This window comes from Thalassophryne amazonica, chromosome 1, assembly GCF_902500255.1.
Source record: "Thalassophryne amazonica chromosome 1, fThaAma1.1, whole genome shotgun sequence".
NCBI lineage: Eukaryota > Metazoa > Chordata > Actinopteri > Batrachoidiformes > Batrachoididae > Thalassophryne > Thalassophryne amazonica.
The window spans coordinates 11,026,189-11,040,812 of record NC_047103.1 but is presented as its reverse complement, the minus strand read 5'-3'; positions in this window follow the sequence as shown (position 1 = coordinate 11,040,812).

Here is a 14,624-nt window from a genome sequence, read left to right as displayed (position 1 = left end):
ATTTGAGCTACTGACCCTGCTTGGTGCACCTGTACTATAGGTAGACGAGCATGTCATCCTCATCTACATCTTTGACCAAACTGGTCAAGTACCTTCTGTGTTCTTGTGGCTTCATGTCTTTAATTAGCTTCTGGTTCTTTTTGAGGCCAAAACGTGTTCTGTCAGACTGTTACTCTGTCCTCGGCACACCTCATTTAGTATGACGTGACGTTCTCTCTACTCTAGTTCTTTGAGTCCATTCCATTTGACTTGCATTGCCTTCTTTTGGAGGCAGTCTTGATACAGAGCCTGAGTGCTTCCATCTGTAGACTGTGTGTTGAGATGGTACTTGGTGACTTTATGGAAGTAGTGAGCCGTATCAGCTGCAGACCATATATACTCCTTCCTGTAATTACGCACTATAGTGTCACTATGTGGTCGGTTGGTGGAATTACATCTGGCTCATGCGTGCTATGTTCTGTTTATGTTGTTTTCAGCTTTTAAGACACGATATTCTCCAACTGATTGTTTGAGATTCTCAGTGGGGAATACAATGGACTCTGCTTCAATTTGGTGAAAACATATTAACTGAATGTTCTGCACAAAAAGTTTCTCAAAATTGCCATGCAGTTTTTTTATTTTATTTTATTTTATTTTATTTTTTTGCATTTTGAGTGCAATTTGCAGAAGACGGTTTGACTTTGAGGCAGCCTTTGAGGCAGAAAACGCTGAAATGCATTTAAATTGCTGCAAATGTCACTGTCTCAGCTGGTTATTTTGTAGCAGGGAGGCTACAGTGAATTATGTGAACAGCATTTAAGTGCACGAAAATGCATCCTGTAGTCAGCTGCAGATTTTCACCCTGCATGTGACGGAGATAGCCTGTGAATGTGAAGTAGATTAATTTGAGCTGAGAGAAGGAAACCTATTGAGAGTGTGGGCGAAGAGGTGGAGAGGAGGACTGGGAATGAATAGCAGACTTGTGAACTGGAGAGATAAGGTATCTGCGCTCTGTGGCTTGTATTACTCCTTGCGTTCCTTCTTCTTCTCTCTCTGGTCCTCACTGGTTCCTTTAGGCTAATTCAGTTAATTAAGGCCATGAAATGTTTCAGAAACCAATTATGCTGTGACATTATTAAAAGACCACCCTTACGTGTAAGTGTGGCTTGTGTCTGTCTCTTATTTCGGAAGTGAAAGGGAACTTGTGTGAGATTCACAGCCATTGAAGTCAGGTTTGGTTTTATGTGGTGAACATCATCAATTTTCTATTTCACTGGTGGATCTACTGACTCTTTTATAACTATTTTACATTCAAAACTTTTGCATGACAATGTTCTTGACATTCTCGCTAAATGGATTTTCTATTAGGGATAAAAGAGACCCGTTATCAGATAACAGACAGTTTATCAGCACCGATACCATCGGTTGTTCAGTTGAAGAGGCTCTTTGTAGCTGGAGACGGATGAATTCCTGCAAACACCGTTGAGATTAAATGTGAATGAATATCACGAGTGTGAAAGAAAAAAGTTTAATCTCTTTGCTGTCTCTGGGCAAAGTATTCCTTCTCTTCATGTCACATCAAGAAGTCAGTCCATTTTGTTTTTGTCACTATAATCCTGAATGTTTACAGTGACCAGTCCTTGTGGCACTCCTTCAGTGGTGGGATGGTGTGTGTGGAGAAAAGCTACGTCCGGGGTTGATCTAGAGATGCCTGTGCATGGGTCATGAAGCAAGAATCTTATGCAATACATGTAAATTTGTAGCTGCCTCCAACGCTTTGTACACCTGTTGCTACAACTATTTGTGCATACCAGCAGCTGAATGACAGAGTGTGCACTGTGAGAGCTCATTCGATCCCTCTCGCGGCAGGTGTCGGCCAAATTCCAGGTGACACACACAAACATCTACATTGTTCGCTTGGCACTTAGAAAATGTGTGGCCATTCATGCTATTAGCATGAAAATAGTCAGCAGAGGATCACTTTCGAGCTGGCGGTGAAATTTGTCTAAGTGCCCCACGACTGTGAAGTTGCCAAGTACACATGTGACATGCCAGAGTGGTTTGTGGTTTGTGCACTCCCCTCGCCCTCCCAACACATGGGGTGAATGTGGTTCACGTGCCCCCCCGCAGGTGAGGCGCCTCTCATCTGATCACCAAGTGACACCTTGGTCTGTGTGCTGAACGGATGGGGGCGTGGCTGGCTGTCAACAGCTGTTGAGACGTCTCTGGTCCTGGATGTCACAGCTGCACAACACGTACCATGTTTTGACAGACACACGCGTGTGTGTGCTTGTTGTTCTCACGTGGAAATACATAAAAACATATATCGCTTTTGCGACAGGCTGGAGAAACAAACCATTAGTTCATGTGGACATGCAGCAGGTGATCTGAATGTCACGCCTGTCTGACAGGACACGCGTGCAGCCTGGCCCGACGCATGCCTGGCCTGACGCATGCCCTGTGAGCAGCGCAGGACTATATGACAAGCCAACAGTGTGACAAATACGGCACATTCAGTGATGTATCAGCAGAAACACGCTGTAACAAACAATGTTTGGTCAGTTATCACTGTGCTTTTTCTCTTTCGTTTATCTGCTTGTTAATTTTAGCCATTTCACGCTCCTGTTATAAGACAGTGATTGTAGCGCAGTGGTAAAGTTTCCATCTGGTAATCAGCTTTTGTAAATTGCAGGTTTGAATCCCGTGAATGGCATTCATTTTTTTTTAATTAATCAGGGTTATTTAACCACGGGGTTCTGTATTGCATCCCCTTTTATTTATTATTTATATCAGCCCAGTGATATTCGCTAATTATACAGCTGATTTTTATTTCAATGTTCTCCACATCAGCGGCATGATGTGGTGCAACACATCCCAGCTGCTCGCACTGTGTTCCTGCTTGCATGACACTGTCACATGCATGACACTGTCGTTCATTCAGGCCTGCCCTTCGGCTCAATTTTTTTGTGGTTCGCTCATACGAGCTGTTCTGTCATGATTCGCCATGATTTGTACTTATTCATACTATGTGTGAAGGGGGCCTTAGCATGGTGTGATGGCTGGGAAATCCCAGGCAATCTGGGTCTGAGGACCTGCTGCAGCCTTCATCTGCCTTCACAGCTGTTGGATTACAAACCATCACCTCGTCCACCTGATCCGCTGTTGAGGACTTCTTGTTTCACCAGAGCCCCGTTAGCCGTCTTGTGTTCAGGGTTCCTGTTGGGCCTTCATGGTTACTGGAGCGGCCACAGTATTTCATCCCAACAGGCAATCCCCTATTTGATCTGCTACCTAGGTGTCACAGCGTGGACAAGAGTTTGGATTTTGACATCCGGTGAGACCAGTATACTGCATACAGATGGCATTCTCTGAAGATGATGGTTTGAAGCTTGAAAATGCTGAAATGCAATAAAAATGGATTATGATGACATATGGTGGTGAAATGGTTCTTGGGGTAAGGAAGAACTGAGCTCATTTTAGTTGCGATAAGAATGTTGTTTTTTTTTTTTTTTTGGTAATTTTCTTCCATTTCTTGGGTTTTACTTTTATCTTATTATGTCGCTTTGATGACAGCACAAAGACCTGATTTAGAAAAAAGTCACTATTCTGAACTGTGGAGCAGCTGGAGAGACCCACGCAAACACAGGGAGACCAGGCAGCCACGTTAACCATGAGAGAGAAGAAACCTTGATAATGTTCCTTAAAGCACTGAGTGTAAATACGCCGTGGCGGAGATGACTGAGGGAATCTGTTCATCAACATGCTGAATAGCTTCAGAGATTTGTATAACATACACAGTTGTTTGTAATGAGATGTAATGATATGTATGAAGAGAGAAACAAGAAGTGTTTTGCACAAGTGCAGTTGTTGATTTTTCCAACTTTGAGTACTATTTTTGTGAAAATGCAAATAATCCTGGGTACAAATGACACCGAAGGTCATTAATTAACATAAGTCAACTCCACTGTGATTCTCTTGGAGCACAACAAACTTCATGTCGGGTGCAAATTAATGGTGGAATAATACAACATATGGGAAATGTGAGAATTGGAGAGTAATTATACTGAGGCGGGTCGGACTTTATTTTAACCTGTCCATGTTTTTTCAAACATCCTCTTCTGAGATTTAATATTCAATTATTTGCTGTATAACTTTAGGTCTGCTGATGTTTATGAGTTTCACATGCAGAATAATTAGTTAAAACAACATCAGCAAACTTTTTAAAGGGGAACACAAATGCCCACGGATTACTGAATAAACACAAAAATGCATTCTTTTGATAGTTGTAGTTCAAGAAAGACTAAAGACCATAAAACAGTTACAGAAAACCTTGTTTTAGTCGTGGTCTGAGAGGCTTTGACATCGACCAGCTGCCGCCATTTATGCAGGTTAGGTGGGTGACGTCACTGGTTGGGGTAAGATGAGCCTCATTCTGAGATTCCCTGTCAGAGGCACCAAAAAAGAGGTTATATACAACCACTAGAGTCCGCAATCCCAATGCTGCCCACTAAATGTGAACGTCCCTTCATGGACAGCCACATGACGCCTCCTAACCGCGCAAAATATTGACGAAGCTCCCGGATGTTAATGCATTTTCAATGGGGATTTGCGACTATGTGTTAAAATGCGATTCTGACCAGTAAACTGAAGTAACATTAAATCATGTCAGGAAAGTATTAAACTTACTCTGACACACACACACACATTCCCAAATATTAGTGTTGAAAGTTACACGGATCTGCGCTGTTGAGCTGCACTTCTGAACCGAGCTGCTGCTTTTTCAGCACAGTGCGGCTCCTAAAACCATTACCAAACATATATATATATATATATATATATATATATATATATATATATATATATATATATATCAAAATATATATATTATATTATATTATATTTTTTACACGATTATCCTTTATTGACTGAGTTTCATTCATGAAGTCAGTGGTGTGTGTGTGCACATCTCTGTGTGTGAGTGGTGTGTTTAAGTGTTGTCCGTGTCCTCGGACGACACACAGGCACAGACAGGAAACATACACCTGTTTATCAACCAAATGTCACAGGCAAAGTGACAAGAATAACCAAAACCACTTACTTATGGAAGCAAATATTGTCTCCCTTGTTCCTCCATTTGTGGCTTTGTCAACATGCACAGCTTTCCGGCATATTCCACCTGTTTTTTGACGAGACTAATAGAACTTCAATAAGCGAGCTCAGTAAAGTGCACTCGTCCCCAGCAGAGGATGACCCCAACCAGTGATGTCAAGTGCCTCCACTGACTTCAGCCAATGGCCATTTACATGTCAAATTAGCGGCAAATTTGATTCAAATAATATTATCTACACTGCACTCAAACGTTCTGCAAGTGTATGAATAACACTTAATTTTTAACAAGGAATGCACAAACAAATTCTCAAAAAGCCTTACTGTTCCCCTTTAATGCAGACCTAAAGTTAGATAGCAAATAACTGACAAATAAAACACGGCCTCACAGGCTGCTAATAACCGCTGTGACCCGGAAACTGCGTGATGACTGTTTTATTCTTCTTATTTTGCAGGTACACCTGAATGCATGGAAAGACAAACGTAGAACACAGAATCTTGGAAAATGCAGACCTGCCACAACCTCCATCAAGGTGTTGAGCGGTCCAGACTGCTGTTAAAATGCTTTAAAGGAATTTTGATTTTGTGGTTAACACTGTTGCTTCGCAGCAAGAAGGTCCCGGGATCGATTCCCGCCTGGTCCATTAGTTTGCACACTCTCCCCGTTTGTGTGGGTTCCCTCAGGGTGCTCCGGCTTCCTCCCACTTTTCAAATTTAATTTGGACAAAATGAATTCATTTCGGTGTTATCCATCAAAGTAATTTATTTTGTTTTTTCCCTTTTCAGTGTAATTAATCATAAAAATAATGGTCAGATTACACGGTGATTGATGTAAGTGATTGTTTATTGCAGTTGTGGTTATTTTGATTTAAATGAATTCACAGTTTTGCCCAACAAACAGCAGATTCTTTCTTCTGTCTCGGCAGAACGTATAAGTAAGAGAAGCCTTTATGACTGCAGAAGTTTTCTGATGTCCTTGTCAATTTCAATTTCTCAATTTATTTTCATTTATATAGCGCCAAATCACAACAGAGTTACCTCAAGGCACCTGTCGAGAGATAAAGGCGGCATTGTTCCTAATGATGGCACAAACTTCACCTCAGAGTCTTATTTTCTCCATGTGGAAGAGAAAATAGGCAGCTGGGGTAACAATTGTCTGAAAATCACCTTTTACTTAACAACACAATTTTCCTCAGGAGATTCGTCACTACTGCCATCACGTTTTCGTTCAAAGTCTACAGGCCATCAGTTATCACAGGTTTTTTTCTGCAGATGAATAATGAGGGTAAATTATATGTGACATATTGATGCACCCGCAACATGCAAAGAAAAAGAGTGCAAGAAAAGCATGTTGGATGTGTGCACGGAGGGAACAGAAAGAGGAGGGAGGGTGGCCGAGGAGGAATGAGAGAGAGAGCAAAACAAGTGATGTAGGCTGGCAGTGCATTAAATATAATAACAAGAATTCCGTGCACAGAAGAGAACACTGGACAAACTGCTGGACAGTATGGATGATTCCAGTCACCCTCTGCACAAAGTCATCAGCAACCAGAGGAGCCTCTTCAGCCACAGACTGCTCCTTCCCAAGTGCAGGACCAACAGACTGAAAAACTCCTTTGTCCCTCAGGACATCACATGGTACAACTCCTCACTCAGGGGGAGGAGGAGTAACAGGAAGACAGAGGATGGGAAGGAGAGGAGTAGTAGTAGCAGCCAGTAAACCAGTACTGATCAGGATGTCTAGTATTTATATTTGTGTATTTATATTGATATTTGCAAACGGTTTTTCTTTTTTCACTTTTGATACTCTATGCTAAAGTTAACTGGACTCCTTTATTTGTCTGATGTCTCACTCACTGGTATGTTTTTATTTAGAAAGCCATTCTGGGCATTATCCCGTCATGTTTGTCTAGTCTTTTAATAAGAAAGCATGAAAGTTATAATTTTTATTCTATGGGTGTTCTACATTTTGCTGTCCCAAAAGGAAGAACTGAACTGGGCAAGAAAGGTTTTGGGTTTCCAGCACCTAATACCTGGAACAAATTACAGTCTGAACTTCACCTTCAAGCTCTTGTGACACTAAATGAGTTTAAAGCTCTAGTGAAATCATTGCAGTCTACTTTGTCTCTATGTAAATGTTTTATGTGAAACTGTTTTAATGCTGAGATGTTGTGAAATTTATCTGCTGTAGAAACTATGCTGCTGCCCTCTTGGCCAGGTCTCCCTTGCAAAAGAGATTTGTAATCTCAATGGGACTAAAGTAAGTCCCTTCGGCTGCTCCCTTGTTTGCACTCGGGGTCGCCACAGCAAATCCAAGGTGGATCTGCATGTTGAATTGCCACAGGTTTTACGCCGGATGCCCTTCCTGACACAACTCCACATGGAGAAATATGGCAGGGGTGGGATTTGAACCCGGAACCTTCTGCGCTGAAACCAAGTGAATTAACCACTTGGCCACCACCCTGGCTGTAATCTCAATGGGACTAACCTAGTTAAATAAAGGATAAATTAAAATAAATAAATAAAATATATCTTATGTTTTACTATGACCATACCTCCCTTGTAGACAAATACGGCCTGTGCACAGATGAATGGGAGTTGAACAATGACATGGGCACTGGGCATAAAAATGACAACCGTGTTGGGGAAAATTCTCTGTGCGCTACTTTGCATCAGGTTGAGTCCAAAGGTTAACCTAGCCATTGGAGAAGATTCTCTCTTAATTGATTCCTAGATGGGATAGCTATATCCAAGGTCGATCTAGGATTGCCTGTGCGTGAGTTTGTTTAAGGTGGGAAGGTCATTGCACACTGACAAACACAATCTTTGACAGATCCTTAGCCTGGTCCAATGGCTGGGAAATTCCAGATGATAGGGGTTTGAAGAGCTGCTGCAGCCTTCATCTGCCTTCACAGGCATTGGCCTACAAGTCGTAACCTACTCTGCCTGAGCCACCATTGAGGATTTTTTATTTCAACAGAGCCCTGTTAGCTGTCTCGTATTTAGGGTAAATGTGGGGCCTTCATGGCTTCCATAGCGTTCATGTGGCACACAAGGTCCCCACCTTATTTCACCCCAACAGGCAATCCTCTACTTGATCCATTATCCAGGTGCCATGATGCAGATGAAGGGTTGGATTTTGACACCCAGTAAGTACACATAACTACTCCAACTAATACATTCACTCACTCACTCACTCACTTACTCACTCATCTTCAACAGCTTACTCCAATTAAGGGTCATGGGGGGGCTGGAGCCCATCCCAGCAGCCATAGGGCATGAGGCGGGGTACACCCTGGACAGGACGCCAGTCTGTAGACGGGCTGCTGCTGATACTCTTTGAAGTGCTACTTCTGTGTGCAGTTGCTATGATAGCTTTTCCCGACTTCAGTGATAATAGACAATTTGCATGAGGAAATAAAAAGGAAATTACCACTGATGGAGATGCTATTATATGTTTTTCCCCATTTCCACTCACCATTTCCTCATTTAGGACAGTATGCCTGCAGTATATTAATAAGACATTGTGTTCTGGATGGATGACTGTGGCTCATGATGAAGACGCACTAATGACAAATGTGGACAAGGTACGAGAGACAATTTAGTTTGAATGCAAAAATTAATTCTCTTACTTGTTTTGAAAAGATGGTGCTGAAATTTTCCCTACATTATGTAAGCATCAGAAAAGTCAACAACATTACAGGGAAACCACCGGCTGTTTGTCTGTTGTCTTCCTCTTTCTCCAATTTCCATCAAACTTGGTACGTGGTTGACCATGGAATTTCCCTTGAATAGTTTTTTATTGTTTGCTGTGGGCAAGGTCAAGGTCATTGGACTGAAAGGTCAATTTCAGAATTGGGGTAGAGGTCAAAGTCACGGATGTCTGTTGCTGGCCTGCACCTGCCAGGACCTTCAGCTTATTTCTACCAAACTTGGTATTTGAATGAAGGTTCACCTTGGAACTGTCCATAAAGAGTTCACTCTGGCAAAAATCAGATCTTTGGCACTAAGGAGTGTGATTATCAAGTAATCTGGAGCAAATGTGGCACATATATTTCCAGGCACGTGCGCAGATAGACCCCCAGTGGTGCTCAAACACCTCCCCTTTGGCCCTGGATGAGAAAAGTGTCCTTTCTGCTGGAGTCCATTTTTTCTCATTCATCAATATTTAAAAATAAAAATTACCCACTGTCATCAATCCAGCCTTCACAAGTGTTTTGATATCTGATGGGCATTTATTTGAGTTCTTGTGAGAATTCTGTCCCAATCTGATCTGCAGCGTACCTACCCCCCCCCCCCCCACCCCCACCCCCTAAGGGCTGAGCGCCAGACGCCAAACCGCTGCTACACACTAATTCTCCTCTGAGCCGAAGCATCAGACAGACAGGTGATGACAACTTTGTAAATCCCAGACGTTGTTCGGTGCAAAATTAACCACAGCACTTGACATTATAGTGCCACTGAAAACATTATGTGGCTTCTGGCTCAACGTTTCATTAAAAAAATGGGGGGGCATTTAAGCATCCAACCCAGTGAATACACTTACCTTTTCATACAAACTGCAGCAGACAAACAGACAGACAGGTAGACAGAGAATTTAAAGACATGACACCCCTGCCACATTTCTCCATGTAATGTGGAGTTGCATCAGGAAGGGCATCTGCTGTGGCGACCCTGAGTGAAAACAAGAAGGGGCTTAATTTTTCTAATAATAGGCCCAGTGTTAACATTAACTGTGTTAATGGTTTCTGAGTTAAAATCAAAGGCAGGTCTTAAGTTGAGCTACATGACAGTCTGGTGAGGTCAATTGATGCTAGTAATGGTGCATTATTAGTTCAATGCTTCAACTCTGTCAGACAACAGTAAAATGATGTATATTGTGTTTTCCTCTTCATTGATTTATTGAGTATTGATTCAGTAAGTCACGCTTGGTTATTATGCACCACACTGATTTATCTCATTTCCAGATTTTGCAGCATAAAGCCAAGAAAAGAAAGGTTGCAAAAGCAGAAAGACAAGGAACTACAGCAAACAGCTCTCTTTTATGCTGGATTAGGTCATCTACCAGTAAAGCAGATGATGGAGATGTATCAGTATCTCTACATGATCCAGCGGAACCCATCACAGATGAGGATGGACAAGCAGAGTGCATGACTGTGTCATGTTCAGGGGCAACAACGGAAACAGTCTCGCCTGAGGAGGTGAGTCAAGAAGAGTGTGAGGTGACAGCACCTCCCTTAACATTACAGGAAGGATATGTAGAGGAAAGAGCTGCTGATGAAAGTGAGGATGCAGCCACTGTGCCATATCCTACAGATCCAGCCATGTTGAAGCATTTCACATCAGGTGCAACGAGAGCCACATTGCTATGTGCTGCAGTGTCGACCCCTGTCAACCAGATATGGTTTTCCCCAAAAATGCTGAGGGGCAGTCATTCCAAAAACATTGGTTTTCTGGAAAAGTGTGACGGGAGTATGCCCCCACTGCTGAGTCAATGCATTGTTTCAGTTGTCAGCTTTTTCTACCTGAAGATGGGTATAAAAGCAGAAAGGAGTGTAGAAATGGGATCAAATACTGCTCTCTATAAAATCAAATGGCATTCTGTCACAGAAGTCCATATGAAAAGCATGATGAGGTTATAAAAATCTTCCAAGAGATGGCACCACGGAGAATGCACCTGTGAAACATCAACTTAATGTACATGCTGCTTGAACGATCCTGCTGCCTTCACCTCAGCAGAGAACCTCGCCTCCTTAGTATTTTAATTTGTTTAGCTTATTCAAAGAGTTTTTTTGTAGTTCTAAGTTTGAATTTTTTTAATGTGTGGTTTGGTTATTACAAAGCATGCACAATATGGCCTTGTTTTGCCTGTTTTTCATTAGTTTGGGAAATTTGATAATTTGAGTTATTTGATTAAATGTGTATTGATTGTGTTAAAAATAAATATATAAGTTAAATATCCTGCTGGTTTTTTTAATATTTTATTTTATGAATAGTTTTGGAGATGGGTGCCCTTTTTTTGGGCCTGAGCCCTGAAAAATGTCTGTGCATGTGCCTGTATATGTCCACTGGTTGATTCTGGAATTATCCTGGCAAAATCAGTCATTTGGCGAAGGTCAAGGTCATTAGGCTCAATGTTCAGATTTCCAGCAGGCAATGAATTGTGTCATTTAATTAGAACCCAAACAAGGTGGCCACATCTTTATTGATGCTCTGTTTACCCTTACCTATCTGCCATACCACTTACCATGTTCATACCATAGTAACCTAGTAACTAAGAATAACAGCAAGTTGATTAATATAGTGGATTTTACAGTAAATGATTTTTAAAAATATATTTAACACAAATACCCTCCTCAGTGGTGGCGCCAGGAATTTTTTGTTGGGGGGGAGGGGGGCTGAAAACTTGGAGGGGCTCCACAAAATGTCGTCGAAATGAACAATATATAGTAAATTGCTTTATAAATACCAAGGTATATGTTTTAGTCACCCGTGCTCCTCTAAAATGTGGTATCAATGCACACACACATCACTTAGAATGATTGCAAGTTCACTAAACTTTCACATAGGTATACAAACTGAATTCATTGAAATGGTGCTCAAGACAATGCATGGAATCAACCTTACACAAATCGTCTATATCAAAGATTTATTGCCAATTTAACACTGAGGTTTTGGCCGAACAACAATATACAGCTTCTGTATATTCTGCGTTAGTGCGCGGCTGTGGCCGACATGCTTGATGAATTCCTGCGCAAAAAGTAGTTCCCAGATAATTGTGATATATTCCTGTGAGATAATAAGTCTATCTCATCTAAATCAATTCTAAAATTTACCAGTAATAAAATTATAAAGATAAGTGAAGTTTTAAGAGTGGCTGTAATAAATATTTAGGAAACCTAAAGTTTTGGAGTATGGAGTTAAATTTGTCTCATTAATACTTGCAAATGCACAGAAGGTGATTTACAAATATCCTTTGATTTGTACACGTGCTTTGTGATCCACAAACACAAATTTCTGATTTGTAACTTGTGTGTGGGTTTTTACAAATAAATGTTTATTTGCAAAACTGAAAATTCTGTTTGTGAAGGGTGATTCAGCATTGGTGGGTCGCCAAACACACACATTCATCACTTTGCTTAGTTATGCAATATTGAGACATTCTCAGTGCAAAAGTGCAGTTGAGATCCACAAATATGTCAGTCACTATTCACATTATTGGCAGAATTATTGGAGGGGCTGAGGGGAGCTTGGCTCATTATTGGGGGAGCTGAAGCTCCCCCAAGCCCCCCCTTGGCGCCGCCACTGACCCTCCTTAACCTAATAAACATTTTACAACCACACCCCTGCAGGTTTGTGCAGGGTTTTGGGGGTTATTTTGTAATGAATAAGTTTGATGCCCCTGTCGTCTGCACTGTCTCACTGTCACTTAAAGTGATGTAATGTCTTTATTTATTTCACCTGGACAGCAGTGGTGGAGCTGCACACACACAAACACACAGTTTTCCGGGATTTGTTGGGATTGTCCTCATAAGCCGTCCTGCACGGTGACCTGATGCTGCAGCGAGGCTGACAGAGACGGAGTGAGGGAGCTGCTGTGACAGCGACATCAAGTTCAGCTCAACACTTCAAATGTAGAGAAACACTGAAGAGAAGAGGGATGTTGGGCTAATATAGACGTATAGTGCTGTCGCGGATTTTTCCTCCTCATTCTTGACCAACTACATTATTTGAATTAAAGACTGACTTTAATGATTTTCAACGGAGCATCAGTCCTTATTATTGGGGGAACATATGTCATAAAAAGCATAAACATTCACACTGAGTTGTCTACACTTTTAAAAAATACAGAACACAATGCTAAAGTACCCTCAGTCATATGAGCATGTACAACATAATCAAAGACAGAGTGTGCAGAAAGAATGTGACATTTTGACCCCTTAGAATAGGTCAAGGTTACCCATCTTTGAACATGTCCAAGGGCTGTGTCTCAACAATGCTTCCTGTGAATTTGAAGACCCTGACAGTAAAAGGACTGGAGTTATGCTGAGGACAGACAGAAAAACAGACGGACAGACAGACAGATGCAAAGTCTTCACCATACCCGAGGGCCATATTTTGGCCTCTGGTAAAAATCAACAGTCTTGATGCAAGAGACAGATGGGATATCATGCCTAATAATGTTACTGTACGTGCACTCTCATGTACACTGACACAACAGTAAATCAAGTCTCTCCATTCACAGCCACTGAAGCTTTTAACATGGTGGCTTCCCTCACTTGTCTTTTTTGTGCACAATCTCTTAGTTTTTGAGAAGAGCCCATCCTAAAGAGATTTTCCACGCAGCATTTCCACTTCTTAATGATTGACTGAACTGCACTCAGGGAGATATGCAACAACTGGGATCAAGTGTAGGCCTTATATCTGCTGAATTGTTCATGAATTTGTGAAGAAACCCAAAAGAATACACACATGACACTGAAACCACTAATTTGCCAAAGAACAAGAATAACAGCAATACATTTGTGTATCACTTTCTTAAGAGATGCAACTCAGCATTCTGAGCCTTTCATGTCAGATGTTTTAATGAAAAACACAGCTGTAGTTTATAAGATAAAGTCAAAATAAAGAAAGAAAAAGGACAAAAACTGTTCTAAAACAGGGACCATAATAAATAACAGTTATACCACAAGTTAATGAAGTTGCCAGATACTCCTACTACGATTAATAATAATAATCTTTAATGATTGTAATTTATACACGTGTGGCGCAACCTCCCCAATCCACCACATGCACACATGCAACACTCCACCACCATACACACCCACACACACACACAACCCCCACACGCACACAACAGCCCTCCACACACAACCCCCCACTCCATATGCACCCACACACGCACACTCCACACACAACCTGCCACTCCCATACGCCTCCACCCATGTTCCCACACTGTTCAGCATTTTCAAAATGACCAGTAGAAAGTGTTTTGCAACATCAATGCAACAAAACAAGAAGAAACAGATTTTAAATCGTCCATCCATTCATCTATCCATCCATCCATTTTTTTTATACCCTCCAAATAAGGTTGGGTGTGTGTGTGTGTGTGTTGTGTGTGGTGTGTGTGTGTGTGTGTGTGTGTGTGTGTGTGTGTGTGTGTGTGTGTGTGTGTGTGTGTGTGTGTGTGTGTGTGGATGGAGCAGATTTTAGATCATCCATCCATCCATCTTCTACCGCTTAGTCCAATTAAGGGTCGAGGGGGGCTGGAACCTATCTCAGCAGTCATAGGGCGTGAGGCGGGGTACACCTAGGACAGGACGCCAGTCTGTCGCAGGGCCACAAACAGACAAACAAACACAGACACACCCACACGCACACCTAAGGACAATTTTAAAGATTCCAATCCACCTAACCCACATGCCTTTGGATGTGGCAGGAAATCGGAGCACCCGGAGGAAACCCACGCAAACACAGGGAGAACATGCAAACTCCACACAGAAAGGCCCTGGGAATTGAACCCACGACCTTCTCGCTAT